General features: G+C 48.6%; 1 protein-coding gene across 1 annotated transcript in view; it reads right to left on the reverse strand.

Annotated features, from left to right (window-relative positions):
* The window catches only part of LOC147746889 (E3 ubiquitin-protein ligase HECTD3-like), a 523,212-nt gene that overhangs the window by 97,487 nt on the left and 399,101 nt on the right, over positions 1-26,624 (reverse strand). The gene's annotated exons all lie outside the window — the stretch shown is intronic.

Below are 26,624 nucleotides of genomic sequence, written 5' to 3' on the forward strand. Positions count from 1 at the left end.
AAACACCTCACTGTTTCTCAGTTGTCACCTTTATTAATGATGACACCTGGCATATCCAAAAAACAATCACGAGTGGGTATATTGAGGACAATCGCTCAGACCAGTCTCTTCAGCCAACATGTTTCTGCCCAATTATGGTAGCCGAAAAGGTTTGTGGCATTCTTCAAGGCTTGGAGGATCCCTACGAATGGTTAATATGACTCTAATAGTCAATCACTAGAAAGAGCCACTCCTTTCATGCAAGCATACAATCATGCTTAAAAGCACAATTTTATCTCTGACTTTTTATGAGATACATGTACATAAGAAAATGACAATGACTCAAAAGTTTGAAAGGAGCTTGGCTAGAACTTACATTGCATTTATTTCTTCGAGAGCTAGGAAAAGAAAAGAATAGGGTGACATGAAGGCACGGAAGAGATGAAGGCGGTCTTCGATCCTCTTCTGACTTTCCGTTGGATAGGCTTGAGGTGCAGACGCAGTGGAAGTACAGGTGGTCGGCACCCACATCCTATACTGTCACCCAGTGAATGTCCAGCATGTGTCTGACTTTGGGTAGATGGTACAGCAAAGGGTTCTTTGGTGAAGCAGAAATGCCTCATCATGATGGGACAGTTGGGTAATGCAGAAGATTTTGAAGCAAATTCATATTAAGGTTAGACACCAGTGCAGACTTTTCTTTCACCATGAAGATGTAGCATGTTCTCTTTAGACAAACATAAGGCAAGGTGCAGGTTGTTCAATATGTAAGACAGGTGTATAGTGAAGAGATAATTGCAATAGTGATCTAATGAAAACGTCCCCTCATCCGCCCCAATGAAAATTCAGGTCTTAGAAAGGCATTTTTGTTGCCTTGTTCAATTCTGTCACAAATGACTGGTCCAAAAGGGGGTGGTGATGGACGGAGCATCTGAATCAATCAAACACTCAGACCCAGTCAAAAGATCTGGGTTTAATCCATCACCATTCTTTAGCCCACTCTGCCACCCCAGTTCAGACATGGCTATATGCAAATCAGTCTGACCCTGTGCCTCATGGGAACAGTCCAGCCCGAACTATCAAGCCATGTCTTCCCTGGACCGGAAACAAGCTTCCGAGGACCGGTTTCTGGCATTCCAGCCGTCTTCAGCCCGGCTTGCTTGAATCCAGTGGCAAAGTGAGCAAGGGACTCACGTCTCAGCATACCCTGCCACACTTATGGCGGCCAAAAGCGGTACAAAAGGGGGTGGTGATGGACGGAGCATCTGAATCAATCAAACACTCACACCCAGTCAAAAGATCTGGGTTTAATCCATCGCCGTTCTTTAGCCCACTCTGCCACCCCAGTTCAGACATGGCTATATGCATATCAGTCTGACCCTGTGTCTCATGGGAACAGTCCAGCCCGAACTGCCAAGCCATGTCTTCCCTGGACCGGAAACAAGCTTCTGAGGACTGGTTTCTGGCATTCCAGCCGTCTTCAGCCCGGCTTGCTTGAATCCAGTGGCAAAGTGAGCAAGGGACTCACGTCTCAGCATACCCTGCCACACTTATGGCGGCCAAAAGCGGTACAAAAGGGGGTGGTGATGGACGGAGCATCTGAATCAATCAAACACTCACACCCAGTCAAAAGATCTGGGTTTCAGCCATCACCGTTCTTTAGCCCACTCTGCCACCCCAGTTCAGACATGGCTATATGCATATCAGTCTGACCCTGTGTCTCATGGGAACAGTCCAGCCCGAACTGCCAAGCCATGTCTTCCCTGGACCGGAAACAAGCTTCTGAGGACTGGTTTCTGGCCGCAATAAGTGTGACAGTTCGAGCTGGACTGCTCCCATGAGGCACAGGGTCAGACTGATTTGCATATAGCCATGTCTGAACTGGGGTGGCAGAGTGGGCTAAAGAACGGTGATGGATTAAACCCAGATCTTTTGACTGGGTGTGAGTGTTTGATTGGTTCAGATGCTCCGTCTATTACCACTACCTTTTGTACCACAAATGACTGGTCGGCATCAAGGATTACTCCAAGGCTGTGACCTTGATGACTAGATACCTGTGCTAAGACCATAGCATGGACCATGTATAACATAGAAGGCACAAGCTTCAGAAATAGGACATTTATATTTGAAGTACTCAAACATAAGGGACTGACAGCCTCAGAGCTCTGGACAGTCAAGAGGCAATCCGCAACCTTGTATTGACTTCTGGCACCTTCCTGAAGTCTTAGGTGCAGCTACATGCTGTCAGTATATATATGGGCCCTGAATTACTAGAAAATTCACGCAAGGCATTAACTATAGTTGCTGCACTGCGTTGCGTGAAAAGGAGATAGTAGAATAATGTCACTTCTATGAAGTTATTAAGCTTCTTTCCTCTCTCCCTGCTCTGGCATACTATAGGCTGCCATGGCAAATGCATACAAGGTTGTGTGCGTTCTGTAGAAATTGTTTTTGTACTGGACTGAAAGACAAACTGATGGAGTTAGAGTCCTGGGAATTGTATGTGTCAGTGTTACGACGGTCAAAGTAATGGGCTTTTCAATGTTAAAGGTTTTGGGCACCAACCAAATAAGGATAGTAGTAAAGGGGTTAGAGCAATTGCAGTTCAGACTGATGATGTTTGGTTGAAGAGATGACATATGTTTCCCTAGTAGCTAGATACATGTTTACTGTTGGTTTAGACTTCAGCAACATAAAGGCCTAAAGAACAAGTTACTTATCTTCGGTAACGATAGATCTGTAAGAAACATTAGTAGTAATAGATTTCTTACCTTAGAATTACCCCCAGGCGTCAGACTGGATCCAGAGAGTTTTTCGTCAGCAGTACCCCTGCGCATCGGTAGGTGGCGTCGTGCGGCTCCGCATCCGTCATTGGGGTCGTGGTCGCCGAGATGACGTCGCGGCAGCTACTTAGATGCCGCCCTCGCGCGCTGACGTCAGTTCTGGACACGACTTTCTGCGCCAGGAACGCAGAGCCATGCAAGATACTGAACACTGGTGCCTAGAAACTAAGGCCCTGAAAGGGATGACCTTAACCTAGAAATCAGTTTGCAGAACGGGGAAGATGGGTGGGGCGGTAAGGAATCTATCACTACTAATATTTCTTACAGATATATTGTTACAGAAGGTAAGTAACTTGTTCTGAAAGAAACACGTAGTGATAGATTCCTTACCTTAGAATAGATACTCCAGCAATACCAACCCCGGTGGTGGGACTGCGAACCAAGATCACAACAGAAAGTCCTGGAGAACAGAATGGCCAAAGAAGCTGTATCTCCAAACTTGGCTGTCCAAGCAGTAGTGCTTGGTAAACATGTGCAGTGAGGCCCACGTAGCTGCCTGACAGATGTCATACAAGGGAAATCCCAATCCCAAGGCAGTAGTGGCGGCCGTCGCCCTGTTAGCATGGGCGCGTAGGCCCACCGGAGCTCCTTTTTAGCCAAAGAATAACAAGCCTTTATGCACAGAACGAACCACCAGGAGATGGTCTGCTTGTGCACAGCCCGACCTTTCTTGGCGCCACGTTGCCAACAAAGAGCTGGTCATACACCCAGAACTGTTGTGTGTGGTTCAGGTAGAATGAGAGCGCACGTTTTGGGTCCAGACAGTGGAGCCTCTCTTCTTCTTTTGAGGGATGAGGAGGCGGAAAGAAGGTGGGCAAAGTGATAGTCTGCCCGATGTGAAAGGCAGTGACAACCTTTGGCAGAAAAGATGGACGAGTCCTTAGAACTAAAGAAAGAGCCTGGAGCTCACTCACTCTTCTGGCAGAGGTGATGGCAACCAGGAAAGCAGTCTTTAAAGTGAGAAGACGAAGAGGACAGTTGTGAATTGAATCAAAGGGAGCATACATTAGGTATGCCAGAACCAGGTTCAAGTCCCACTGAGGCATTATGAAAGGAACAGGAGGCAAATGATGAGTAATGCCTTTTAAAAATCTACTTACAACAGGGGACTTGAAAAGGGAAGGCTGATCTGGAAGCCGTAAAAAGGCTGAAATGGCCGAGAGGTAGCCCTTGATAGTGCCCAGAGAAGAGCACTGCTGGGCCAAAGAAAGGAGGAACAGGAGTACCTCTGAAAGAGGGGCAAAAAGGGGATCCACAGCCTTTGCTGTGCACCATGCCACAAACTTGCTCCACCGGCAGGCGTATACCGTCTTAGTGGAGGGACGCCTGGATGCCAAGATTACATCACAAACTTCGAGAGGTAGGTCAAAAGACGTCAACTGCCGCTGCTCAATCTCCACACAAGGAGGTGGAGGCTAGACAGGTTCGGGTGGAGGACCGCCCCCTGTTGCTGCGACAGAAGATCCTTCTGAAGAGGCAGTCAGATGAGGGGATCGATGGCCATGCTGAGTAGCTCGGGATACCATACTCTTCAAGCTTAGTCCGGAGCCACAAGAATGACTTGGGCCCGGACGCGCTTGATCTTCTTCAGCACTCTGGGTAGAAGTGGTATAGGCAGAAAAGCGTATAGTAGACCGTAAATCCACTCGCAACGAAAAGCGACGCCTAGCGAGTGCCGCCTAGTAAATTCCAACGCGCAGGACTGATGACATGGCACATTCTCTTCGGTGGCGAATAGATCTAACACCAATGCTCTCCCCACTGCAGAAGGAGACCTTGCGCCAGGTCAGAGTTCAGACGTCATCCGTGATCCATCATGCACCGGCGGCTGAGGTTGTCCGCCCTGGCGCTTAGTGAACCTGCCAGGTGTTGAACCACCAGCGAAATGCCCTGGTGCTCCAGCCAAGTCCAGAGGCGCAGAGCCTCCTGACATAGGGTCCACGATCCCACCCCGCCCTGTTTGTTGCAGTACCATATGGCGGTGGTATTGTCCGCGAACACCTGCACTACTCTTCCCGGACAGAGGGAAGGAATGCCATCAGTGCAAGCCAGATCGCCCGAAGCTCCAGAAGGTTCATGTGGAGCCCGGACTCCGCCAGAGACCAGAGGCCTCTGATCTCCACCTCTCCCATGTGGCTGCCCCATCCCAGAAGGGACGTGTCGGTCACCACTGTATGTTCCGGTTGGGGAAGGGAGAGGAATCTGCCATTGACCCAATAGCGATTCAGGAGCCACCACTGCAATTGTCGTGCAGTGCCCTCTGAGATCTGGACGTGATCGGACAGGTTGCCCTGATGCTGTGCCCACTGGAATTTCAGGTCCCACTGCACAGCCCACATATGCCATCTGGCATGATCCACTAGCAGGATGCAGGAGGCCATCAGGCCCAGGAGCCGTAGGGTCATCCGGACCGAAACCCGGGATTGAGGCTGAAAGATCAGAATCAGTTTCGGGGTTATCCCGAACTCGCTGCTCGGGGGTGGGGGAGGAGGGGGGGGGGGGGGGATAAACCCAAAACTGCGCCGAGTCCAAAACGGACCATCGCCATCACTTTCGTGAACACCCGAGGGGCGCTGGTAAGACCTAAGGAGAGCACGGTAAACTGAAAGGCTCTTGGCCTACCGTGAATTGCAGGTAATGCCGGTGGGCCGGTGTGAGAAGTTGGCCTGTTAGGTAGTGTTTCCAATTCTGGAACCACTTGGTAACAGTCCAAACAAACCCCAAAGATGTCTGGTTGTAAGTCAACCTTGTTAGACAAGCTATCCTAGAGGTAGCATGGACTAAGCAGCCTTAAAGGCTTAACTTAAGAGGTCGTGTTAAGCGAGCTGTTCTACCACATACAATCCTGTAATCAAATGAAAGGACACCACACAAGTATATATTATAAAAATATATGTATTTATTACTAAATTACTCCCCAGTACTCTTTATGAGGAAAGGGGCACAAGCGTTAAATCAAAAGCACAGTATAACATACAAAGTTGCACAATTTTGGATAAGGGCCGGTGGCCACTTAAACCATATACTAAAAAAGTGGTATAAGAGATACCAATCGAACAGTGGTTAGGCCTAGGGCCTAGAGATTCGCTGGGAGCAGTCAGGACTAGCAATGCTGAAGTCGGGAGTAGCCCACAGGAGACGGGTGCAGCACGGAAAGTGCGGCTTGCACCAATGCAATGTCAATGGTGCGTAAAAGTTACACAAAGTGAGTTAAAAGATACTTCCGCTGAACCTAGAGGAACCAAACTCAAGACACAGACCCTAGAGGTGTGTACCAGTGTGGGAACACCGGCGTTGCAATGTTACCTCACCCACAGGCCGTGGGTGCACAGGGTCGAAGTGGCGTCGGGTTTTGACACGCAGGCTCTTGGTGCTTGAAGCTGTTGCAGCTGCAGGCGATGTGAAGCAGAAGTGTCCGGTGCGATCCAAGGGTGGATCGAAGTAGAAAAGTACCTGAAAGCAGAGGGGACAGAGTCTGGGTCACTCAGCAGTGACCAGGGTGGAACCAGGACGGAACCAGGCAATGTCGGGCGCAATCAGGTGGTTGTCGATAGGCTTCTCTCCGCTGTCACGTGGGCTCTGGGGCATCTGCGACGTCCAGGAGCAGGTCACGATCTGTCCCACGTAGGCTCTCGCCGTCAGCACCGTCGGCTTCAAGATTGCAGCAAACAACACTTGGCAAAAGCAATCCACGCGGAACCAGGAGATTGCTTATCACTCGGACCAGGAGGGTCAGAGTGGGGGCTCCTTTTCACAGGAGCTGGTGCAGATCTGGAGCAACCAGAAAAGCAAGTCGTATTTCAAGTTTCGTCGGCACAGGGGCCACAAGCCAGCTGGCAAGTGACCGGGCCAACGCGTCGAGCCAAAACAAGCAGAAGGGCCCCACGCAGCACTCGTCGAGTGTGGAGGGGGTAGCTTTGGTGCAAGTGTAGATCGGGGTGGGGGCTTCTCAGACCCCGGTGCACAGCTTCGAGAATCACTCGTGGGCTGCACGGTCAGCGTCTCGTGGACTTTTCAAGATGGCGTGCCCCACGCTTCCGGTCGCCTCCACTGGTCTCAGCTCTGCAGGGACTGTGGATCGGGCTGGGAGAAGGCAGGCAAGCTTGATCTCGTCGATCTCTGTCGCTCGAGTTCCGGCGGGAACTGCAACAAAGCAAGGGTCGAGGGCTGGATGTTGTCTGTTTGCACAGGGTGGTCACTCCTTGACCACAAGGGAGATTCTTCAGTCTTCTGCGTTGAGTAGAAAGTCAAAGGGTCCAGAATTCGTTTCTTATGTTTCTTCAGGATGATCTGAGTTGCATTGGCACTGCTCCCACTCTTATTCCAATCTGAGGGGTGGATCTCCTGCTAGGTCCCTCCCCTATGGGTGGGACCAGGAAGGGGGGTGGTTACACCCCCTTTCCTTTGTCCAGGTCTCACTGGAGCTGGGGCTGGGCTGCCCCAGAACCGGTTTGACCGGATTATGCAAGGGGAAGCCTTGTGCTCCCCAGGCACTGTCTGGTTTCTTTCAAACCTCCCTACTACAATCCACTATCTCCTGTCTGGGGTGGTGTGACACCTCCCTGTGACAGGAAATCCTTTGTCCAGGCCTCCTCTGCTGAGTTTCGGTCAGCAGCAGGAGGTCAGACATGTGTCTGTGGCAGAAGCATCCATTTTGTGGATCTGAGGCTCTTTTAAAAATCAACCGCGTTTTAGCAAAAGTAACATGTCGTCCCCTCTAGAGGGGTGGAATGCTACCCCCGTCGCCAGGACTGGCGAGGGGGTAGTATTCCAATTCGTATGACACCTTACACGACATGTTTTGATAAAGCTAAACCAAAGTTGACATATAACCGCGAGGATTATAATGCACTTAATAGTATATGGTTTGGCATTATCCCGGAACAGCTAAGGGAATTGGTCCCGACAGCTGCAGACAGGCTCAGCTCATGCTAGAGCACCATCTCACATTAAACCACGCACTCTGCCTTCAGGATTGTTAAGGCCTGCCATAGGAGTGGCTCACAGGTTTATAAGTGTCCAGATAGGTTTAGATATAGGCATACTATATCTAATCAAGGGGTGATTACACCACCTGGCCCCAGCTGAGTGATCAGCCAGTTGTGTCAATTTTAGATAGCCAGCCAGGGGTGGCAAAAGATATGCTGCAGCCCCTGGTAGGCCTTGGATGCACCTATGCCCTGGGCACCTATAGTGCTCTGTACAGGGGCTGATAAGGTGACCCAAGCCAATCTAGTTATGCACCTAGGGTACATGGAATCCATTTTACAGAGAGAGCAGATAGTCTGGGGCCCTGATTAGCAGGGAACCAGGCCAACTAAGTCGAAAACCAGCTAAACACAAGGCAAAAAATCTGGGGTAACCATAGTCAGGTAGCCACCTTCCTACACAACCCCCCCGCCCCCAAACGAAAGGAGATAAGGCTATCCTTGGCCAGGTAAGCCTATATTGCCTGAGTGGCCATATAAGGAAGTACCTGCACTAGCATGGGTACCCCCTGTCTCATGGTCCACTAAGCAGTCCCTCACCCTTGGGGTATCAGAGGGTCTCCACCATAGGGAATCACTACCTTAGGTGTGTCTTTGCAAGTTAGAAGGCTGGTTTGGATATGGAGTTTTGAAGTGAGGCTCCACTAATTTAGGACTCAGCTTCCTCCAATTATCTTCCACCATGTGTGCCCTTCTCTCTTCAACTGAGTTGCACTGTGCTCTCAGGGTCAACCTCTGGCTACCTAAAGCTGGAGGCTGGGTCCCTCTGTTTGGCTTGCTGGAGGGACAGTTCAGGTTTGGGCCCTTTGGGTCCCAGGTTTGGCTGTGCCCAACAGAATCCCTCTGTGGGAGGTCCCTAACTACTTTTAAGGGGGCTCCCTCAGGAGTTTTTAAAGTTTTCACCTCACTAGGGCTACTAGTTTTGGTGCCCCTAATCTGTTGATGGGGGTGCTTTATTTGACAGGGGGCCCTCTGGGTCTCACTGTCCTTCTTGTCCTCTGCAGCCCTGGGCTGACTAAGGCAAGGTAGAGAGGGGCAGGTTACCTGCTCCAGACTGGATCCCATCTGAGAAGGGTCCACTGCCATCAGAGGCTCTGTCAGGCCAGGCCTAACAACCTCTGGGGCAGTTCCTTCATCAGGGGTAAGATCAGTTCCCTGAGGAGGCTGATCCTGTCCTACTGTCTGGTGAGGGGGAGATTTCTCTTCCTCCTCCATGCTCTCAGTTTGGGTGGAGTGATCCATCATTTCAGGCTTCACAACACACATATCTGTTTGAGTTTGGGCTGTGGCCATCACAGCCCTACCAACCTTTTCAGGAGGAGACTCAGTTTGGGTTTCTGCTGTTATCATAACAGCTTTGCTATTCTGTTTTGGAAGAGCTTCTGGTAAAGATGGGGCAGAGAGTTGCTCAGCCCTACCAACCCTTTCAGGAAGGACATCTTGGGTTGGGGCTGTAGCTATTACAGCCCCACTAACCTTTCCATTGGAGTTTACCATTCTAGAATGGATTTCCTGTTCAACCTCAGCCCAGGCTGAGATTTCTAAATCATTACCCAGTAGACAGTCTACAGGCAAGTTTGGTGACACTGCCACTCTCTTTGGGCCAATGACACCTCCCCAGCTGAGACTTACTACTGCCATGGGATGATTTGTTTGGATGCCATCAATGTTTGTTACCTGGTATGTGGCACCAGGTAAAAGTTGCTTAGAGGGGACTATACAGTCAGCCACCATGGTGATGCTAGCCCCTGTGTCTCTAAAGGCTTCAACTTTCAAACCATTGATGATGGGTTCTTGTCTATATTTGCTCAAGGTATTTGGGCAATCAGAGAAGTTGGCAAACCCCATGCCAGTCTCATAAACAAGATCATTTGGGGATGGGGACCTGGATAGGCCAGGGTCCTCCTGGGCTCCAAGAGTAAACCCACCCAGATTCCTGGGTGTGCTCCCACTTCCTGGGGGATTACTGCTGACAGTAACAGGAGGTGTTGGAGCTGGCTTTGGAGGTATGTTTTCTTTATTGCCATTCTTGGGACTACAGCTGTCTGTTTTGTAATGCCCAACCTGTTTACAGGCATGACAATAAGGCTTTTTCTCTGTTGAAGAAGTGTTGCGGGGCCCACCCTTTTCATTGGAATTTTGGGCCCTGGGGAAGTCTTTTCTTTACTTTTATCCCCACCCTTATCTTGAGGCTTGGTAGACTCCTTCTTCTGGTTATTGTCCTGATTCTTAGGCCTAATCCTGGTTCTGACCCATTTATCTGCCCTCTTTCCCAATTCTTGGGGAGAGGTCAAATCTGAGTCCACCAGGTGCTGGTGTAAGAGCTGGTCTGACAATTACTTAGGATCTGCTCCCTCATAATCAAATTATACAATCCTGTGAAGTCATGTACTTTGCTGCCATTTAGCCAACCCTCCAGAGCCTTAGTTGCACAATCAACAAAATCAGTCCAGTCCTGAGTCTGTGTCTTCTGGGTGTCTCTGAACTTTAACCTGTATTGCTCAGTGGTTAAGCCAAACCCATCTATAAGAACACTCTTCAGGACTTTGTAATTGTTGGCATCCTCATGTCTGACAGTGAGGAGCCTATCTCTCCCTTTCTCTGAAAAGGAGTACCATAAGATTGCTGCCCACTGTTCCTCAGGAACCTGCTGTACCATGCAGGCTCTCTCACGAGCAGTCATCCATTTGTGGATGTCATCCCCTTCCTTGTAGGGGGGCACAATCTTTGTCAGGTTTCTACTATCATAGAACCTGGGTTTCTCTTTAGGAATATTGCTGCCACCAGTGGAATCTAATCCACACATTTTTCTTTCTCTTGCTAAAGCAAGTTTAGCTTGAGCCAAGGCTATCTCTTCCCTCTCTATCTGGAGTTGGACAGCCCTCATCCTGGCCCTATGCTCTTTCCTCTGGGAGGGAGTCATCCCTCTTTGAGATTCTCTTGAGGCACTAGAAAGATGAGAGTCCCCTGATTGAGATCTCACCCTCCTGTTGCCTGGGAGAATTTGGTTATGAGATCTGGAGTGGTGCTGGCCCTCTCCATTCCCATGTAGGTCTAGGTTGGCCTGGTTAAGCCTGGCAACCTGTACCTGGGTCACTCTCTGATCCTGATCTTCAGGCTCATCTACATCTGAGCCTTCCTCTTCCTCTTCCTCCTCCTCATCTTCTGGAAGATCCTCATTCTCAGGGGAGTTCTGTCCTTCTCCTAACCCTAAGGGAGCCTGACTCACCTTATCTAAGTCATCCTTTTCCAGGATGGCTATCAGGGAAGGAATGGTAGGGCCTCTGCCCCTTTTTAGCCCTCTTGCTGTGCACAAGGCACTCAAGTCTTTGTGGCTAAGGTTGTCATATCTGGAAGTTGCCTTGGTAGGGTCAACTATCACAGGGGCAGAGCCTGAAGCTCTTCCTGTGTCAGACATGGCTGCTAGTGAGGTGTAAGTGGTGCACTTACCTACACTAAGTGTTTTCCTACTGTACCTTGCTAGTGAGTTGTAGTCAGGGTGTGCTAATCCCTTTAATCTACAACTACTAAGTTCAGTAGAACTTAATATGCTAAGCTTTTGATTTATATGTACCTAAGGTACTTGATGTGATCTTTCAATTTGATATAAAGATTGCAATGGTAAAACAAACAGCAAGCTCAAATCCCACCGCTGCCACCAATGTGAGAAGTTGGCCTGTTAGGTTGTGTTTCCAATTCTGGAACCACTTGGTAACAGTCCAAACAAACCCCAAAGATGTCTGGTTGTAAGTCAACCTTGTTAGACAAGCTATCCTAGAGGTAGCATGGACTAAGCAGCCTTAAAGGCTTAACTTAAGAGGTCGTGTTAAGCGAGCTGTTCTACCACATACAATCCTGTAATCAAATGAAAGGACACCACACAAGTATATATTATAAAAATATATGTATTTATTACTAAATTACTCCCCAGTACTCTTTATGAGGAAAGGGGCACAAGCGTTAAATCAAAAGCACAGTATAACATACAAAGTTGCACAATTTTGGATAAGGGCCGGTGGCCACTTAAACCATATACTAAAAAAGTGGTATAAGAGATACCAATCGAACAGTGGTTAGGCCTAGGGCCTAGAGATTCGCTGGGAGCAGTCAGGACTAGCAATGCTGAAGTCGGGAGTAGCCCACAGGAGACGGGTGCAGCACGGAAAGTGCGGCTTGCACCAATGCAATGTCAATGGTGCGTAAAAGTTACACAAAGTGAGTTAAAAGATACTTCCGCTGAACCTAGAGGAACCAAACTCAAGACACAGACCCTAGAGGTGTGTACCAGTGTGGGAACACCGGCGTTGCAATGTTACCTCACCCACAGGCCGTGGGTGCACAGGGTCGAAGTGGCGTCGGGTTTTGACACGCAGGCTCTTGGTGCTTGAAGCTGTTGCAGCTGCAGGCGATGTGAAGCAGAAGTGTCCGGTGCGATCCAAGGGTGGATCGAAGTAGAAAAGTACCTGAAAGCAGAGGGGACAGAGTCTGGGTCACTCAGCAGTGACCAGGGTGGAACCAGGACGGAACCAGGCAATGTCGGGCGCAATCAGGTGGTTGTCGATAGGCTTCTCTCCGCTGTCACGTGGGCTCTGGGGCATCTGCGACGTCCAGGAGCAGGTCACGATCTGTTCCACGTAGGCTCTCGCCGTCAGCACCGTCGGCTTCAAGATTGCAGCAACAGCACTTGGCAAAAGCAATCCCAGCGGAACCGGGAGATTGCTTATCACTCGGACCAGGAGGGTCAGAGTGGGGGCTCCTTTTCACAGGAGCTGGTGCAGATCTGGAGCAACCAGAAAAGCAAGTCGTATTTCAAGTTTCGTCGGCACAGGGGCCACAAGCCAGCTGGCAAGTGACCGGGCCAACGCGTCGAGCCAAAACAAGCAGAAGGGCCCCACGCAGCACTCGTCGAGTGTGGAGGGGGTAGCTTTGGTGCAAGTGTAGCTCGGGGTGGGGGCTTCTCAGACCCCGGTGCACAGCTTCGAGGATCACTCGTGGGCTGCACGGTCAGCGTCTCGTGGCCTTTTCAAGATGGCGTGCCCCACGCTTCTGGTCGCCTCCACTGGTCTCAGCTCTGCAGGGACTGTGGATCGGGCTGGGAGAAGGCAGGCAAGCTTGATCTCGTCGATCTCTGTCGCTCGAGTTCCGGCGGGAACTGCAACAAAGCAAGGGTCGAGGGCTGGATGTTGCCTGTTTGCACAGGGTGGTCACTCCTTGACCACAAGGGAGATTCTTCAGTCTTCTGCGTTGAGTAGAAAGTCGAAGGGTCCAGAATTCGTTTCTTCAGGATGATCTGAGTTGCATTGGCACTGCTCCCACTCTTATTCCAATCTGAGGGGTGGATCTCCTGCTAGGTCCCTCCCCTATGGGTGGGACCAGGAAGGGGGGTGGTTACACCCCCTTTCCTTTGTCCAGGTCTCACTGGAGCTGGGGCTGGGCTGCCCCAGAACCGGTTTGACCGGATTATGCAAGGGGAAGCCTTGTGCTCCCAGGCACTGCCTGGTTTCTTTCAAACCTCCCTACTACAATCCACTATCTCCTGTCTGGGGTGGTGTGACACCTCCCTGTGACAGGAAATCCTTTGTCCAGGCCTCCTCTGCTGAGTTTCGGTCAGCAGCAGGAGGTCAGACATGTGTCTGTGGCAGAAGCATCCATTTTGTGGATCTGAGGCTCTTTTAAAAATCAACCGCGTTTTAGCAAAAGTAACATGTCGTCCCCTCTAGAGGGGTGGAATGCTACCCCCGTCGCCAGGACTGGCGAGGGGGTAGTATTCCAATTCGTATGACACCTTACACGACATGTTTTGATAAAGCCAAACCAAAGTTGACATATAACTGCGAGGATTATAATGCACTTAATAGTATATGGTTTGGCATTATCCCGGAACAGCTAAGGAAATTGGTCCCGACAGCTGCAGACAGGCTCAGCTCATGCTAGAGCACCATCTCACATTAAACCAAGCACTCTGCCTTCAGGATTGTTAAGGCCTGCCATAGGAGTGGCTCACAGGTTTATAAGTGTCCAGATAGGTTTAGATATAGGCATACTATATCTAAGCAAGGGGTGATTACACCACCTGGCCCCAGCTGAGTGATCAGCCAGTTGTGTCAATTTTAGATAGCCAGCCAGGGGTGGCAAAAGATATGCTGCAGCCCCTGGTAGGCCTTGGATGCACCTATGCCCTGGGCACCTATAGTGCTCTGTACAGGGGCTGATAAGGTGACCCAAGCCAATCTAGTTATGCACCTAGGGTACATGGAATCCATTTTACAGAGAGAGCAGATAGCCTGGGGCCCTGATTAGCAGGGAACCAGGCCAACTAAGTCGAAAACCAGCTAAACACAAGGCAAAAAATCTGGGGTAACCATAGTCAGGTAGCCACCTTCCTACAGCCGGCATGACTGGGATGTGGAAATATGCATCCTGCAAGTCCAAAGCTACCATCCAGTCTCCAGGGTTGTGGGCAGACATGACCTGAGCTAGCGTCAACATCATGAACTTCTCCTTCCGGAGGAAGCAGTTGACGGTTCTGAAGTCCAAGATAGGATGCAGGCCCTTGTCCTTCTTTGGGGACTAGAAAGTAGTGGGAATAACAAGCACAACCTACTTCTGGGCCAGGAACGCACTCAATTGCCTGCCTAGGCCAAGAGGCCATAGCTTCCTGCTGAAGAAAGCACAAATTGGTCCCCCAACATGCGTTGGTACTGAGGTGGCAAGCTGGAGGGGTAGTCTCGAAGGGGAGTGAGTAGCCTCATCGGACTATTTGCAGCACCCACCTGTCTGAGGTGATGTCGGGCCAGAAAGGGAGATGATAGCGGATCCTGCCGCCCACTGGCGTTTGATGGGCCTGAAAGTTTGGACTAGGAAGGCTTTGAGGCAGATGCTGCGAAAGTGGAGGTGGACTGACCTGCCCGCTGAGCCCCCGAACCACAGCGGTTCCCACGCCCGCGCTGAGGTTGTTGTGGCGCATACCTGTGGCTCTGAAACAAATGTGGTGGGCTCCCCTTCCATGGCCAGGAAAGGACTGAAAAGCAGAAGGAGAGCGAGAGACCGACAGGCCCAAGGACTTGGCCGTAGCTCGGGAGTCCTTGAAGAGCTCCAGTGCACTATCTGCTTTGTCGCTGAATAAGAGACGGCTATCAAAGGGCATGTCCATCAAGAGTGTTCTGGACTTCCCTTTAAAAGCCAGTTGTCCTCAGCCAGGCGGGGCGCCGAAGCGCCACCGTCGTGGAAATCGCCCTGCCCAGCGAGTGGGCGGTATCAAACCCACACCGAATGGTGAACTTGGCTGCGTCTGTCCCTGCTGCTATAGCTTGGGAGAGTACTGTCCAGGTCTACTCCGGACAGGCAGGCAGCACCTGCGCAACCGTGTCCCACACAGAGTGGGAGTAACAGCCCAAGAGGCATGAGGTGTTCACCGACAGCAGGCCTAAGCTGGCAGATTAAAACAGCTTCTTGCCAAGCTAATCTAGCTTCTTGGATTCCCTATCAGCAGGTGCGGAAGGGAATGCGCACTGGGAAGTAGAGGTTTGGACGACAAAGCTCTCAGGGGTGGGATGTTGGGAGAGAAAGAGGGGGTAGCCCAGAGCCGGGCAATGGCGCCGGTGTTTGGCCTGGACCAAGTGCCCAAAAGAACGTCTGAAAGTGCATCATTAAAGGGCAGCAAGGCCTCGGAAGAGGTCGCCGCCGGCTGAAGCACTTCTGTCAGAAGGTTAGAGCTGACAGCCGCTGTAAGGAGTTCGAGGTGGAGGGCCTCGGCCGCCCTATGCAACACCACTACGTAACTTGCACTCTCCTCCCTAGCCACAGACGGAGGAGACAGCATGCCAAGGTCAGGCGAGGTGTCAAGACCTCTGGCATACCCCAATTTTTCTGCCCTGTCTGGGTCATGCTCACATGTTGTGTGAGAGGGTCCTCAGACCCCTCCCAGCTCTAACCTTCCTCCAAAGTCTGTGAAACAGGCTGGAAATTAGGAAGACTGACATGGGGAAAGAATAACCCCATCAGCGTAGAAATCTGCGTTGAGCGACGCCGATCCGGCGCTGTGTCTGCTTCGGTGCTGAAACTGGGGACGATGTCGGCGGTAGCAACGGACGATGTCGGAGGTGGGCCAGCCTTGAAAACATTTAGTTCAAATGGTTATAAATGGGCAACAAGATCCTAACCACATGATCTCCAGAAAGCGTGTAGAAAAACTCTAGAAGTATGACCAGAGAAACTGGGGATGAGTTGGAATGGCTGAGGTGGTGCGCTTTCCGCAAGGAGGAGAGCAAGGTGGATGGGAGTGGCATCAAAATGCCCTGTAATGCTGTACATCAAATTTCCTCCCCACTATCTGTTGTACTTGCTGAATTACATGCTAGGGACAGAAAATGGATAGCATAAGAAAGACAAGAGTGCAGGTTTCATCTATTAGAAGATGTGGAGAATAAGAACTTCAACCATAGCCCAAGCAAGTAAACTCGGAGCTGTACAAATGTGTCTACTTGTTCTCCAGGGAAGAAGTAGAGTGACCAGTATGTGTTACGTTCTACAGCATTTAGAAAAAGGTGAGGTGCAGTTGACATACTACATAAAAGAACACATTTTTGTTACTTTTACTTTTTTTCCAAGAGCTCTCATGATTGGCTAAACAAGGCCGCTTACACATCTCCGGATCTCTAGTACTAGCTTTTGCCTTTTTGCCAGAAAGGTGCACATAAGCATAGGTATGTTTCTGGGCAGAAACCTTCCTGCCTACAGTGCTGCAGCTCAGTGTTAACTTGATGGAGGACAGCCATCTTGTCAGAGTTACCTTCCCATGAGGTCAGTACCTGCTGATAGCTGAGCTGAAGCTTTACACAGAGAGAATTTTCGGTCCTTCATCTCTTACTGGCCTGAGGCAGCTCATGCATTGTGGAACTTCTCTACAGGAAGAGAGAGTTTCATCCAGCATGCAGGGTATTCCTCTCTGCAACCTGTTTTTGCCCAACATACATCTTATGATGAAATCTTGTCCTGGTGCTAACGTGGTTCAGAGGAGAGGAGAGTCAGAAGTTAAGAGTGAGGCGTGACAGATTCCAAGTGAAGAAAAAGAATAAACATTTAGGAAAAAAGTCCCCGACATGGAGCAGTCAGCTCCCGCTAAAGAGACTATGTGCCCAACCCACAAAGGGTCTGGTGTTCTACAAGTGTCTGGCAAGGTGCATCAAGGATCGGCTAACTTCAAAAGTATTTCTCTTCACCACAGCAAGAATGAGGTTCCCAGCGTCACACCCAGATCATTATTTTTTTTTATCTGTGCCTAGGACTAGTTTTGCTCCATAGATATTCACCGGAGTAGGACCACCATGGCTAGCCAATCATGGTATTCTTTGGCTCAGATAGACCCTACAGGCCGGATCAAAAAAACTAACGTCCCTTGAAAGCTGTATGAAGAAGTGCATAAGAAGCTTCTCTATGAGCGATAACAGAAGAGCTTCTTGAAGAGATGAGATGGGGCATGTCTAATTAAACAGACTCCAAATTGTTGTAAGCCGATTTATAGGCTTGTATTTTTACTTTTTATTGATTTAGCTTAAATAAATTTGCATTACTCTTTAATGAGCCCATGAACAATTATTATTTTTTCTTAAGTGCTTATGTTGCTTTTTAGGTTTCGCCTGGCGTCCGCTGCGCAGCAGTGTTCGCGCAGGCGAAAACTTTTGTGAAGAGTATGGTGCCTTTGTCACGCCTCTCACTTCCATTGGTTAGCTCCATAAATGGAGGCTAGCCATTGGAAGTGAGATCTGTCTGTCATGGTTCGAGGCGATTCGTGGGCGTTCCGGCGATGTTTTTCTCATCCAGCCCCCTTTTATCACGTAGGTGCGGCGGTGGCCGGGGTTTATTTTTTTGGTCGTCCATGTTTCTTTTGGTCATTCCGCGGCCGACCGCCGCCGGAAGTCCAGGTCCAGGTGAGTGCTTTGATCGTTCCCGCCCACCCCTCCCGCTGTCCGTGCCTTTCCCACCTCCCCTCCCGCTGTCCGTGCCTTTCCCGCTCGTCTTTTACTCGTCTCGTGTATCCCGTCTTATGTTGCCTGCCCGTCCCTCCTCCCGCTGTCCGTGTGCCCGCCCCCCTCCCGCTGTCCGTGCCTTTCCCGCCCCCCTCCCACTGTCCGTGCCTTTCACCCCCCCCCTCCCGCTGTCCATGTGCCCGTCCCCCCTCCCTACACTTGCTTGTGCGACTTCAAAAGGGGGGTACTTTCTCTACTGGCAAAATGTCCACGTGAATTCCTTGAATGATGAGACTTTGGCAGAGGTGTTTCCCTACACCACAGAGGGGGAAATGTGTTGTGTTGCATTGTAAAGTAGCATCTATATAGTGATTACTAACCCTGTGTCGAGGGCTGATGTGCTTGCCTACATAGGTAGTACACCGTGTACGGGGTTTGGAAGGAAAGCTGGTACGTTTGTTTTTCGATCTCATGTGAAAAGTGTTTTCAGGTCATACAGGGCAGGGGTAGGTTGCGCGATGTCCTGCTGTCCGTCCCCCCCCCCCCCTCCCGCTGTCCGTGTGCCCCGTCCCCGCCCCCCTCCCGCTGTCCATGTGCCCGTCGCCGCCCCCTCCCGCTGTCCGTGTGCCCGGCCCCCCTCCCACTGTCCGTGTGCCCCCTCCCTTCACTTGCTTGTGCGACTTCAAAAGGGCGGTACTTTCTCTACTAGCAAAATGACCACGTGAATTCCTTGAATGGTGAGACTTTGGCAGAGGTGTTTCCCTACACCACAGAAGGAGAAATGTGTTGTGTTGCATTGTATTGTAGCATCTATATAGTGATTACTAACTTTGTGTTGAGGGCTGATGTACTTGCCTACATAGGTAGTACACCGTGTACAGGGTTTGGAAGGAAAGGTGGTACGTTTGTTTTTCGATCTCATGTGAAAAGTGTTTTCAGGTCGTACAGGATGACCACCGAGGCGCTGTTATTGTGCTATGGGAAGCAGTGCTTACAGTATGATGGCTTAAGAAGTGTGAGAGACAGTAGTACAGTTTATGGTTTCTAGTATGCCGCCATCTTTGGTCAGCTCTGAGGGTCTCTTTGTGGTATATCTCAGGATCATAGTTCACTAAGCTTTGTATACATATATGATCCTGAGCAGGCATAAGCCGGAGGGAGATTATTGGATGGCCTTCATTACATGAGCAGTGGTGCTGGCTTGGTTGCTGCCATGTCGGTTCAAACCTAAAACAAATTGGATGGGCATAGATGGTACTCAGGGGAACTTGAAGAAGCGAATGGCAGCTTGCAGTCAGCCAAATAGCCTTAAGTCAAGTGTATAGTTTCCACATATTGACTTAACCCAGCTTTGAGTCTCACATAAGTACTTAGATAAGCGAGGCGTCCACTTATGTACCTCACCAAAAGAAGCAATCGACAAGTTCTCGATAACAGGAATCCACTCTGGTAGCTAAGTCAACCAACTGTGCAGCCAAGTATTCTGTTGCAGTAGAGGTCCACATATGTATTTAACCGAGCTAGATGTTAATAGGGGTAATTAACGAAGCTAATTGTCTGCAGCATTTACACAAGCCGTGTGTTTACATGTATTTACATGAACCAGGTGTTCACACGTTTTTAGCTGATCCAGGTGTTGACATAGGCTTTTATCTAAGATAGAAGTTCACACAAAAAATAGATTGTTACAAGTGACTACAGATGTGTCCGCAAATATATTTGTCTGAGCTTTATGTCCAAACATGTACTCAATCTTATACTTGAAAAGTACTACAATATAGAATGTATAGGTAAACATACCTATGTGTGCGCTCACACCACACACAAACGCATTCTTCCAGCTGGGTGATGACATAGGTATTTATGAATCATGTGTGCACCTAACTGTTTAATTGAGCCACATGGCCACACAAGTGAAACATACTACCCAGTTGAAAATTTACTGTGTAGTTAAGTGCAGATGCATACACAGCTATCTAATTGTGTGCAGTACGTAATCAGTTATCTATTGATCCACACTACCACATGTTTATTCCTAGGCACTGTATACACGCAGGTATTTACCTGACCCAAGTGTACAGAGCATTATTTATCTGAATGAGATACCTCTGACAGTATTTAAATGAGCCAGACTTGTACACATGGGTTTAGGTCAGTCAGTTATGCAGTAGAGGTGGGGGTAATGTTTTGTACCGCACGCAGAGTAGACAGAATTCAGGTCACTCTGCCTTACTCTTTAATAGGGAGTTCTGGCCAATTTCTATCATTCGCCATGTGGCAGATTTTTTCTCCGGTGAGGCTCCAGAAAATACAAGCTGGTGCATGTGAGCAAGCTTGAGCATCCCCTAGCGTGGGTTTCTAACGCGGGCGGTCACGGGCAGTCGCAAGCGTTCAAAGGGCTGCCATTCATGTAGATTTGCTGCCACTCGAGTAGGTTTTCTATTCGAGCTGCAGCAAAATCAACTCAAATGGCAGCGATCTCTATCACAATCCATGGTGCCATTCACGCTTATTTTCGCGCTACTCGCACTACCAGTACTAAATTGCAGTGCGAGAAGCGCAAGCTGCATATTTCTCTGTAGAATCTCACAGTTTTTATGTTACTCCGCTAGTTCTGCCCACTCCTAGTATGCACACAGAGAGTTACCCTACCCAGATAGGCCCACAGGTTTTTCCTGAAAACATGTGTAGAAACAGATTAAAATGAGCCAGTTTCCCACAGATCAATTTTACCTGAGGCAGGTGTCCATGTGGGGATTCACCTGAACAGGGTTTTGACACGGGAATTTGCCTGAGCCTGGTATCCATACACCACGTAACTTAATAGGTACAAAAGGAATGCATTTAAGTCAGGTATACATAGGGGTATTTATTTGATCCATGCATCTATTCAGGTTCTTACCTGAGCCAGATCTCTGCTAACCAAATGAACTGTACTAGATTGACACACCACAATTTACCTGAACAAGGAGTCAATCGAGGTATTTAACTGAACCAGCTATCCATACAAGTACTTAATTGAGGCATATGTTTCCAAAGATTTTCATGGTATGGTAGCGGAACATAGATAGCGTAATGTTCACTGAAACTTCTTGCAGTTCAAAGTATTGCAACAGAACACTAAGGTGTTCTCTCTACAAACCTGAGCATAGTAAAACAGTCACCTGCAGAGTAGTGAGTGCAGAGTGCAGAGTGACTAGGGACTGCAGAGTGACTAGGGACTGCTAGGGAGTGCAGAGTGACTAGGCCGTACTAGGGAGTGCAGAGTGACCAGGGAGTGCTAGGGAGTGCAGAGTGACTGCAGAGTGCTAGGGAGTGCAGAGTGACTAGGGAGTGCAGAGTGCTAGGGTGTGCTAGGGAGTGCAGAGTGCTAGGGAGTGCAGCGTGACTGCAGAGTGCTAGGGAGTGCAGAGTGACTGCAGAGTGACTAGGGAGTGCAGAGTGCTAGGGTGTGCTAGGGAGTGCAGAGTGCTAGGGTGTGCTAGGGAGTGTAGAGTGACTAGGGAGTGCAGAGTGCTATGGAGTGCAGAGTGACTGCACAGTGCTAGGGAGTGCAGAGTGACTGCAGAGTGCTAGGGAGAGCTAGGGAGTGCAGAGTGACTAGGGAGTGCAGAGTTCTAGGGTGTGCTAGGGAGTGCAGAGTGACTGCAGAGTAACTGCTGGGGAGTGCAGAGTGACTGCAGAGTGACTGCTAGGGAGTGCTAGGGAGTGCAGAGCGACTAGGGAGTGCAGAGTGACTAGGGATTGCTAGGGAGTGCAGAGTGCAAGGGAGTGCAGAGTGACTAGGGAGTGCAGAGTGCAAGAGAGTGCAAGGAAGTGCAGAGTGCAAGGGAGTGCAAGGGAGTGCAGAGTGCAGAGTGACTAGGGAGTGCTAGGGAGTGCAGAGTGACTAGGGAGTGCAGAGTGACTAGGGAGTGCTAGGGAGTGCAGAGTGCTAGGGAGTGCAGAGTGACTAGGGAGGGCTAGGGAGTGCTAGGGAGTGCAGAGTGACTAGGGAGTGCAGAGTGACTAGGGAGTGCTTGGGAGTGCAGAGTGACTAGGGAGTGCTAGGGAGTGCAGAGTGACTAGGGAGGGCTAGGGAGTGCTAGGGAGTTCAGAGTGACTAGGGAGGGCTAGGGAGTGCTAGGGAGTTTAGAGTGACTAGGGAGGGATAGGGAGTGCTAGGGAGTGCAGAGTGACTAGGGAGTGCAGAGTGACTAGGAAGTGCTATGGAGTGCTAGGGACTGCAGAGCGACTGCAGAGGCTAATGGCAATGTAAATGACAATGCCATTTATTTATCTGTTTTCAAAACCAACACATAAATACACATTTTGTCATTTACAATGCCAATAGCTCTAACTTTTCCAAAGGCGAAACCATTGCATTGTAAATGCTTGTTTATTTCATCTTGCCAGACAATCACTGTGAACAAAAGATCTGTGTCTGGCTGCACTTAAAATCAAAGTCTGGATATTTAAGAACCACAGGCCTTCGGGGGTGACTGATCTAGGACACTGTCCTAAATTTGTCAGACCACCCAACACCTTTTTATATAAGGATGGTATAACCAAATGGGTGTTCCTGAAGAGGAAGTCAATGTCAACTCCATCACCACTGGTTTTGCCGCTTCTGATAGCCTGACGCCCAGGTAGTTACAACTCGTGCATGTTTTAATTTGCAGATCGCCTAGATGCCATTGAGCTGTTTTCTTATGCTGGTACTTCACAAAGATGAATATCTTGGTCTTCTGCTGGTTCGCCATGAGGTTGTTCTTTTGATTATACCTGTGAAGGGCATTGAGATTTTTCTGTAGGCCGGTCCTCGTGTGATCCATTATTACAATATCGTTGGCGTAGTGAAGGATTTGGTGCTGCACTTTCCCTAGCCTTGGTGTTAATAAACTTGAGCCTTCCAGGGCTTTTCCCAGGTCTGGTGGGTCTCACGGTGTGACAGGTGACCCAGTACTAAAATGTTACCCGTAGTGGAACTTTCAGGCCTAAAACCAATTTGTAAAAGGGTAAGGATGTTGTTGTCTTTTACCCAGGCTTCTAGTTCTTTCAATAGTATTCTTGCATACACTTTTGCTTCTATATCTAATAGAACAATAAGGCAGTAGTTTTCTGGTTTCGTGATGTCCCCTTTTTTATAAAAGGGGAAAAGAATGGAACCCTTCCACGAAGATGGGATAGTGGAAGTGGCGTAAGCGTACGAGTGAGCTGTCCTGCCCAGTATGCATGTGAGGCTTTAAACACTGATGCGGGGACCCCGTTGGATCCTGGTGCTCCGTCGGTCCTCATTTTTTAAATTAAGTTCATAACCTTAGCCGCTGTAACGTTAGGTGTTTTAACGGCCTGGAATGTTACTGGGTAGGATTGTTGAGGGTTGGTATATGACGTCTTCTGGTGATTAGAATATAACTGCTTTGCGTATTTGACCCACTCAGCGGCTGCCACTCCATTCCCTTTTGTTGGACCAGTATTACTATGTTGATTGATGTATTTCCAAAGTTGATTATGTCCCCTTTCTTTAAGGAGGGTGAATATTTTCAGCCATTCTGCCTCCATTTTCTTAGATTGTATCTGCCAGACTTTCTTTCTGTGCTCCGCACGGAGAACTGATATTGTCTGTGTGTGCGGATTTTTGATTCTTTTTCTTCTTGCCTTCCAGGCCTTTGAGAGGCTGTGTTTGGTTGGATGTAGCCCCCTTGGTTTAATTTGTGGGGGGAGCTGGTCGGCATGCGTTTGGGTGTTTCCAAATTCGCCCCTAGAGCTTGTTTTAGATCTGCTAGGAGTACTTTCCAATGCTCCAGGGGGGACGGTACTCATGACTGTGGGGTTCAATTCTTCATGTGTAATCCACTCCAAAAGTTCTGGGCCAAGATTTGCAGACCATTTTATTCTGCTCAGCTTCTTGGTGCACTTCCCCGGTTGAAGCCCATAGTGTTTGCAGTTGAGGTGCAATTTTCCCATTTAGTTGAAAGATTGCCCTCCTAAAACACGTAAAAAGCACGGGGGCCGGCATCATTTACAGTTTGAGACGCCCAAACCAGCGATTTCACAGTCCGACTGCAGAACCCATCCTGAAAGTTTTAAGAAAAACGTGTTCCCTCCCTTAATTATGGTCATCTAGTATTTCCCGGCACATTCAACAAGCTCCTTATGAACCTCCAAATCTCCGCTTGTAAGAAGGTTTTAGCTCTCCCTCCACAGGCCAGGTGAGCCAGAGTGTGACTGGAGCTGGGACTTGCCCGCCAGGATTCATTTGCTCAGGGGACATAATAAAATACTACATTAGTACTTGCATGCCTCAGCACCCTCACTGAAAGCTCAAATCAAAACAATTTTTGAAGAGGGCGGTTCCCCATGGCAGGTTCAGTTGGCAGCTGCTACAAGTCTACTTGAAATAGAAGTCCAAACTCTGCACAGCCACGATATCCCGGCCATAGCCTGGAAAAAGACAGTGAATGCTCAGGTCAAGAGAATATCATTTGAAAGGGACCTGGAAAGTTTTCAGAACCAAACCAATCTTTCCACACTGGATGTCTTTTATATCCTGGGAAAACCTCAGCCATACTTTGAGCAAGCTTTGACAGGCTTGGCCGGGAAAAAAAATCCCCTACATGAGACTTCTTGCACTGCCCATCGTGATCTTCAATCCATCCTGGGCCTCGGCATGACAACTTAATCGCCTGTATATGTAGGTACCATTGTGAATCATGTTTCACCTGCTGTTTTGCTGCCCAAGGTTGGCAAGAGAGCAGCACTGCCTGGTACTCCCAATTTGCAGGTCTCACGGCTTTAGATGATACAGAGAAGTCTCAGACCTGTGTTTCTTTGCCAACACCGCACAAATAGTAGCCCGACTAGGGAAATTCACAGATACAATCCGGGCTGCACTGACACAAACCACTAAAGTCACATGTTGCAACCAGTTGGCCACCAAGCCAGAGTGAGTATGACTGAACAGTCCACAAAGCAAAATATCAGTCCAGTGATTACAACATATTCAGAGACCTGCTTCGGTGTTTATTTGAAACAAATCCCAGGCACACAAGGGACCAAAAAAAACCGATTAAGACTAGAGGACTATTCAATTCAAAAATTCCTTTATTCGACTATACAGTACAGTCATAAAAGTACAATAAAAAACAAATACATTCAAAACAGTGTTAAAAAAACTGTTTATCAAGAGCGAGAAGTCACAAGAAAAGATACAGATTCTAAAGAATATAAATATGCTGTTTATCTAAAAAACATATTACTGGGGGAGGCATAATTCGTTGAACAATTAACCTTCCATGCCTTTTCTGAATTTCAAGGCTGTTTTTAGAAAATTACATAAAAACAAGGTACTTTCACAGTGTAGCATCTGAAGATAAAGTAATGCAGGCCTTATTTGTACAAAGTTCAATTGTTTAAAAAGGGGTTTTAAGAACAGTTTTCGTGGTATCGTGTAGTAGGAGCATATGAATAAAAAGTGAGCCAGGTCTTGCGGAGACTTACTGTCGCAGCCGCAAGCTGGCAACACTTGTTCCCTGTGGGCCCCACTAGGCACAGCTAGCAACAAATGATACAAATCAAAGCGAAATCTAGACATCAGAAAACGTTTGTATCTGGAAATGGGCCAGGATAGATAGGGTTCAATTTGCACGCAAGATTTTGTTAAGACATGCTTCCTCACGCTACCTTTTTTAAGCTCTGACTCTTCCCTAGCTAGGTGCCGATTCAACATAAAGGTATCCTTCACATAAGTTACATCTTGTTTGGATACTTGCTGTGGTGCTAGGAAAAGTTCCAGCCGACCCAATTCATGAAGACAGTTTCTGATATATTTTAACCAAGGTATCTTGTATTTCCCATCCCAATTGAGTGCTTCGAGAAGGATGTTTTGGGTAAATGGTATATCATTATTCGTCCAGCAGTTTAACCAACACAGCAAAGGGTTGACAGCTATTTTATCTCCTAGGTAGGGCATACCTAGTTCTTCGTGAATGGAGAAATTAGCTGTGCCTTTAGGTAGACTTAGCACTTGTTTTAGGAAATTGTTTTCAGTTGTTACGAGGTCACCCACAGGAACAAAGCCCCAAATTTCACTCCCGTAACAGGCCACAGCGGTGCTTTTAGCTTGATACAGTTTCATCAGAGCAACCGCTGGCGTATTTCCCATTTTACGTGCAAAGTCTGTTATTGCAGCATTTGTCCTTGCTGTTTCTCCCTTTTTTTTCCTTACCGCAGGTCCCCAAGTGAGTTTATGGTCAAACAATACGCCAAGGTATGAGAAAGTCTTTGTTATCGGTATTTTTTCCCCATTAACGAAGAAGGGATAAGAATTTTTTGAGCCAGAACCTATCTTCATGGCAAATGATTTTGTGTTGTTGATGCTTAGGCCCCGTGATTTCATAAATGAAAAAAAAGAATCAAGTAATATTTGAAGGCCCAGTGGAGTTCTGGAGATAAGGACGGCGTCGTCTGCGTGGAGCAGAACAGGTACACCCTTTCTCCCTATGTATGGATAGTCAGTATTTGTTTTTAAAAGATGCTCCTCAAGACCATTAATATATAGATTAAAAAGAAATGGCGCTAAAATACAGCCCTGCCTAGCCCCGCGATTTATCTTAAAATCTCTGGTAACTTTCAAGTCTTTTATATAGCGGACATTTGCTCGAGTATTGCTATGGAGGTCGGCTAAAAAATTAATCAAATTCTTCTCAACCCCCTTTTTGAGCAGGACGTCCCAGAGCCTGCCTCTATCGACACAATCAAAGGCCGATGATAAGTCCATAAAGGCCATATACACAGTTCCTTTTCTGGCCATAGTATACTTGCCACTGATTAAGTATAGGTTCAGGCATTGAGTTATTGTTGAG

Source organism: Lissotriton vulgaris, chromosome 1_1 (assembly GCF_964263255.1).
Source record: "Lissotriton vulgaris chromosome 1_1, aLisVul1.2, whole genome shotgun sequence".
NCBI classification, from domain to species: Eukaryota; Metazoa; Chordata; class Amphibia; order Caudata; family Salamandridae; genus Lissotriton; species Lissotriton vulgaris.